We start from the raw sequence: 6,372 nt of genomic DNA on the forward strand, positions 1-6,372 counted from the left end.
TTGTCCCTCTTCATGTACCAGATCACAGTAATTTTTAACAAACACCAGCTGAAGCCACAGGTCAAGCTCGGTGTGACTAAAGGTGCAGCTGCAAACAGAGCAACAAGCAGGCATGCTGGGACATGTCCCAGGTTCGAAAGGACGTGTCAGTAGGTGTGTGTTTTTACTAACAGTCAAAAAAGAAGATATTTTGCTAACCTGATAATTCAGAAATACAGCTCACTGTATAACAGAACAACCTGCTTAGCTGCAGCTGCTACTATCATACTGGAAATTGCCAACATAATCAGAAAGCTGTTCCTTTCTCTAAACGCTTCATTTTCCTTCTGTAAATGCAGAATTGATATGACTGTCCAAAAAGCTCTGTTTTGTCTAATTAGTCTAAAAGATTTTCTCCTTGAAACTTGTGAATATTCATTTTGGCAAGGCTCCAGTCTGGCTTGTTTCTTTTCTGTCAATATTCAAGCCCTCCTGAGTCTTCTTCCATGATGCCAATGATGATTCAAAATTTGACAGATGGTGTGGGTAGAATTAGGTGCTGTACCTTGACCTTGGAGCTCAGCTTGAATGGCTTTGGATAGTCTTCTTGGCACTTTTTCTACCATCTGCACTATCCGTTGAATCAACCTGGGGTTGCTTTCTACATTCTGGGAGTACAGCCTCATAAACTGTATACTTTTAAATAGTGTTGGAAAGCACTTTCACAAGAACATGAAGCTACTTGCAGATGGACTTACAGCCTTTACCTTTATTGCGGATAACAATAATCCTATTTCTGAGCTCTTTAGAGTGCTCTTTCGTTTGGCTTCTTTGTTCCATATTTACTGTGGCACACACAACAGAAAAATAACTACACAGTAGAATGTTTGTTCCATCAAACCGCCTTAGGGTGTCATATCCACGGTGGTTGTGTGCAGGCTGGGTGCAGTCTGTGCGTTTGTGCGGTGTTTTTTCCTCCTACTCAGGGTCATAGCTGTCAAGTCTCCCGTTTTGGCCAGGAAACTACCGTATTTTACCCCTCTTTCCCGTCATCCTCCCGTTTTAGTATTCTCCTGTAAATCTCCTGCATTATAATATAATAATAATAAAAAACATTCCTCTGCTTCTTTTTCTGAATTCTGTCACTAGCCTCGCGAGAATTGCCACCTGCAGTAGCCTGGGTGGCAGTTGTCGCGAGATTAGTGCAGACGGCGGGAACAAACCTGGAGCAACGAAGGATAGAGAGGGATCGATGTGACGAAAGGGAAGGCATTCCTGCCAGAAAAAGAAGGACATCGTGCAAATATCTTGAAAAATGGGACAGTGAATTTTCTTTTCTAAAGAGGAGCAAGATGGGGCACAGTCACGCGTTTTGTAAGATTTGTAACTTTAGTGTCTCACACGGGGGGGAGGAACGACATCAGTCAGCATGAAAAATCGTCCAAGCACAAGCGCTGGCTAGAGGCACAGAAACATGCCCAGGTGATGTCAACATTTGTGACTAGAAATACCACCGAGGCCTACCAGGTCATAAATGTGGAGGTTAAAATATCCAATGCTGTGTGCCAAAAACAATGTTGCTTTCAACTTCTGTGATGACTTCAATAAATGTGTAGCTGAAATGTTCCCGGACTCTGCTGTCGCACGAAAAGTCTCGGCGGGTAAAACCAAGGCTACCAACTCACCAAAGGTAAGCTGAGTCAAAGTGTTTATGCATATGCCTACTTAATAATGTCCCGTATGCATATTGTAGGGTAATGATTAGCTAATTTTAATTACTGGGCTCTCTCAACAGGTGCCATAGCAACAGAGCTAGATGACGAGTTGACCAAAACATGCTGATCTCAGCCATTTTCTGTGATGTGCGACGAATCGAACAACAGAAAAGCATATAAAGAATTTGTCATCCTAACTAGACTCTACGATGAGGCCACTCTGCAGGTCGTAAGATTCATGGAGATGTCTGTATGCAACGTGGGAAATGCAGAAAATCTGTATGAAAACCTGAGTGAAGCACTAAGGTGAGGGAACTGCACTGTGTTGTTGACGTGTGTAATAGTTTGCTTGTAATTATAACCATACGTTTTGTCTAATAGGTTTTATGGCATTTTTTTCTGTTATCCAGAGAAAAAGAGACATCCCATGGGAGAACCTGATAGCCTTTAACTCGGATAATGCGAGCGTCATGAAAGGCAGACACAACTCTGTTATCAGCAGACTGAAACAGAGCCAGCCCCACGTCCAGGACCTCGGCTGCATCTGCCACCTGGCACAGCTGGCCACTGGCTGTGGCATCAGAGCAGCCCAGGTACCGGTGGAAGACATCCTGGTGGGGATATACACCCACTTTGATAAAAGGTAGATGCAAATAAATTAAATAGCACTTCAATTTTTTCTAGGTCTGCAGCTAATATTCTTATTAACATTTTTTTTTATCTTTCAGTGCAAAAAGATGTGAACTCTACAAAGGGTTTGTAGATTTCACTGATGTAACCTGAAGCTCCTCAGGTACTGCAGCACCAGATGGCTGAGTCTGCTAACCTGCATCCAGAGAGTGTTGAACCAGTGGGATGCACTACAGATAGGGATGGTAACTCCAGCAGATATATACACAGTTAACTATGCTAGATTTCCATTTTAACTATGAATTGCCACTTTGTGTCCATGTGTACTGTAGGCCTACTTTAACAGTCATGAGGAGGTGAAAAGGAGTGCCAAAGTGTGCGATTTGGCAAGCCCTCTGCGTGATCCAATCGTGAAGGCTTACTTCATGTTCCTGAGTGCTGCCCTTAAGCCTTTATATGAATTTAATATTGTCTTCCAGGTGGGTGTCAATCATATTGGATGAATTAGTGAATAATAGTCATTTATAATTAAATATGATTGTGCTTATTGTGGTCTTCTTATTACACTGTGTGGCCAATTATATTTTCTACAGTCAGAGGGAGTACAGATTCACAGACTTGAAGAGGAGATGTGCAGGCTGATCAAGAGGATCCTGGGGTTCCTCGTACCAGCCAGGGCCATCGTGGGTGTACCTCTCATGGAGGTGGAGTATGGAGAAGGACATCAGTCTTTATAGGAGCAGAAACAAAGGGCATTCATGGCAAGGACGGAGCTCCCTGTATCAGCTGAGAAGAAAATCTTTCAGTGAGTATATTACCCAGCAGTTATATAATTATATCATCTTTTCACAGTATGAGATTATAGGCTGTAGTGTTTTTTGTTTACTCTTATGCTGTTGTAGATCTGTGAGAATATTCTATGAAGCAGTGCTTCAGAAGATGTTCTCCTCCTTTCCTCTTGACCATCCACTTCATGAAAGTGCTGGACCCTGCTGCTCGCCTTGACATTACTCCGGGGACAGGTAGATGTTAGAGTCAGTTTCTCATTGATTAAATGAATAAATGAATATTGCATGGTTTAGATCTGCAATGTTCAGTCAAACACTTGTTTTACATTACAGTGGCAAGGCTAGGGGCCCTTTTTCCCTCAGTTGATCTTGAGTGAGGATAGGCTGAGAGAGGAACTCATTGACTACCAGGTGACAGATAGCAAGGATTTCCTACAAGAAGACAGAACTGACAGATTCTGGGGACTGGTAGGGAAAGATGTGAGGTTCATTGAGCTGCCAAGATTAATGAAGGCTTTACTATGCATTCCCCACAGCAATGCCATTTCTGAAAGAGTGTTTAGTATGGTAAGAAAGATTGCTACAGAGAAGAGGATGTCATTAGACAACAACAACACTGTTTGTGCTTTACTGTCATGCAACTCTGGCCCAGGCCACAAATACACTCCAGCCAAACAAGTCTTAAAGGATGCAAAGTCTGTAACAAATCTGTATAATAAGTCTTTAGTAAATGCCACAGAACCACCTGAGTGAACATGAGAAAATAAAACGTGTAATGACAATAACATGTAAATGTTTAACCTAAAGACAAGCAATGTATATATAAACTGAAAATGTGTGAAATAAATAAATGTGCTTGAATCCCCTTTTGTGTTTCATTTAGACTCTGTTATAACATAGGAATGTCCACAGCATTTCAGTGTCAACAAAGGTAAGCCTATCAGATTCTAATTACCTTATTGTAGTCTGTAAGTAGTTGACAAGAGGTTATTTTCAAATCCAAAACTTGACAGGTATGCTCAGGGTGTGACCGGCAGATGCTGCGGCACAGCTGTTGCTCATCAGCGAACAATCAACCTGGGCTCAAAAGGAGTGGAGATCCAGAAGGAGGCGTCAGCTCGTTTTCTCACTTGCGTGGTAAACAGCTTGGCCTCTGCTGCTGCAGCCCTGTTTTCTACTTTTTCTCTGATCATCTTGTTTTTTCTCCTGTGCCTCTAGGAAATGTTTCAACCAGAGTTTCTGTGGGCTTAACGTCTCCTGCCATGTTCATATGAATGTAGAAAGTCAAGCCTCAAAGGACTTTGACTGTAAGTCTCCTTTCTGCCTCCCTCCTGGACCCAGGCTTCTGAAAACAACTTTTTATCAAACTTCTGAGAACCATCCACCATCGTTTCCCCATGGGGCTCGCTGAATGGAGTAAACCACAAGTCAGAAGAACGAGAAGAACCTTTCTCCGCTGCTGCACCCTCTTGTCAACCTCAACCATCATGGTAAAAACTTATTCCTCACTGACCTGGCTAAGGGCTTAGTTGCTGTAAGTTTAACCCTGACGGACTTTAGTATTGTTGATCCACCTTTTCTCAAACTTAGTCTCTTTTCTTCTCCCTCCAGTGAGATCCCAATCCTGTCCACTGACCCAGTCCGGATTTCAGAACGAACTTACCTTTTGTAAAAAAAAATAAACTGTTTAAACAGTGTCCTGGTTTCCTCGTGATTGTGTTTATCAGTCTTAAAACTATCCATTATGACATAGGGCAGATGTACAGGTCCTTCTCAAAATATTAGCATATTGTGATAAAGTTCATTATTTTCCATAATGTCATGTTGAAAATTTAACATTCATATATTTTAGATTCATTGCACACTAACTGAAATATTTCAGGTCTTTTATTGTCTTAATACGGATGATTTTGGCATACAGCTCATGAAAACCCAAAATTCCTATCTCACAAAATTAGCATATCATTAAAAGGGTCTCTAAACGAGCTATGAACCTAATCATCTGAATCAACGAGTTAACTCTAAACACCTGCAAAAGATTCCTGAGGCCTTTAAAACTCCCAGCCTGGTTCATCACTCAAAACCCCAATCATGGGTAAGACTGCCGACCTGACTGCTGTCCAGAAGGCCACTATTGACAACCCTCAAGCAAGAGGGTAAGACACAGAAAGAAATTTCTGAACGAATAGGCTGTTCCCAGAGTGCTGTATCAAGGCACCTCAGTGGGAAGTCTGTGGGAAGGAAAAAGTGTGGCAGAAAACGCTGCACAACGAGAAAAGGTGACCGGACCCTGAGAAAGATTGTGGAGAAGGGCCGATTCCAGACCTTGGGGGACCTGCGGAAGCAGTGGACTGAGTCTGGAGTAGAAACATCCAGAGCCACCGTGCACAGGAGTGTGCAGGAAATGGGCTACAGGTGCCGCATTCCCCAGACCTGGGCTACAGAGAAGCAGCACTGGACTGTTGCTCAGTGGTCCAAAGTACTTTTTTCGGATGAAAACAAATTCTGCATGTCATTCGGAAATCAAGGTGCCAGAGTCTGGAGGAAGACTGGGGAGAAGGAAATGCCAAAATGCCAGAAGTCCAGTGTCAAGTACCCACAGTCAGTGATGGTCTGGGGTGCCGTGTCAGCTGCTGGTGTTGGTCCACTGTGTTTTATCAAGGGCAGGGTCAATGCAGCTAGCTATCAGGAGATTTTGGAGCACTTCATGCTTCCATCTGCTGAAAAGCTTTATGGAGATGAAGATTTCATTTTTCAGCACGACCTGGCACCTGCTCACAGTGCCAAAACCACTGGTAAATGGTTTACTGACCATGGTATCACTGTGCTCAATTGGCCTGCCAACTCTCCTGACCTGAACCCCATAGAGAATCTGTGGGATATTGTGAAGAGAACGTTGAGAGACTCAAGACCCAACACTCTGGATGAGCTAAAGGCCGCTATCGAAGCATCCTGGGCCTCCATAAGACCTCAGCAGTGCCACAGGCTGATTGCCTCCATGCCACGCCGCATTGAAGCAGTCATTTCTGCCAAAGGCTTCCCGACCAAGTATTGAGTGCATAACTGTACATGATTATTTGAAGGTTGACGTTTTTTGTATTAAAAACACTTTTCTTTTATTGGTCGGATGAAATATGCTAATTTTGTGAGATAGGAATGTTGAGTTTTCATGAGCTGTATGCCAAAATCATCCGTATTAAGACAATAAAAGACCTGAAATATTTCAGTTAGTGTGCAATGAATCTAAAATATATGAATAT

At 42.8% G+C, this 6,372-nt stretch overlaps 1 long non-coding RNA gene across 3 annotated transcripts; it reads left to right on the plus strand.

Annotated features, from left to right (window-relative positions):
* Positions 1-1,223: 1,223 nt before the first annotated feature.
* On the plus strand, positions 1,224-4,809 carry LOC124881240. 3 transcript variants are annotated; one of them, XR_007041587.1, is made up of 8 exons: positions 1,224-1,669; positions 1,775-2,000; positions 2,105-2,337; positions 2,423-2,569; positions 2,657-2,803; positions 2,918-3,129; positions 3,197-4,602; positions 4,724-4,809. It is a non-coding gene; the product is annotated as an uncharacterized LOC124881240 (long non-coding RNA). The 3 variants fall into 3 exon arrangements; XR_007041585.1 differs by having other exon boundaries at positions 3,227-4,602; XR_007041583.1 differs by having other exon boundaries at positions 2,918-4,602.
* Positions 4,810-6,372: the final 1,563 nt, after the last annotated feature.

Source organism: Girardinichthys multiradiatus, chromosome 2, assembly GCF_021462225.1.
Source record: "Girardinichthys multiradiatus isolate DD_20200921_A chromosome 2, DD_fGirMul_XY1, whole genome shotgun sequence".
NCBI lineage: Eukaryota > Metazoa > Chordata > Actinopteri > Cyprinodontiformes > Goodeidae > Girardinichthys > Girardinichthys multiradiatus.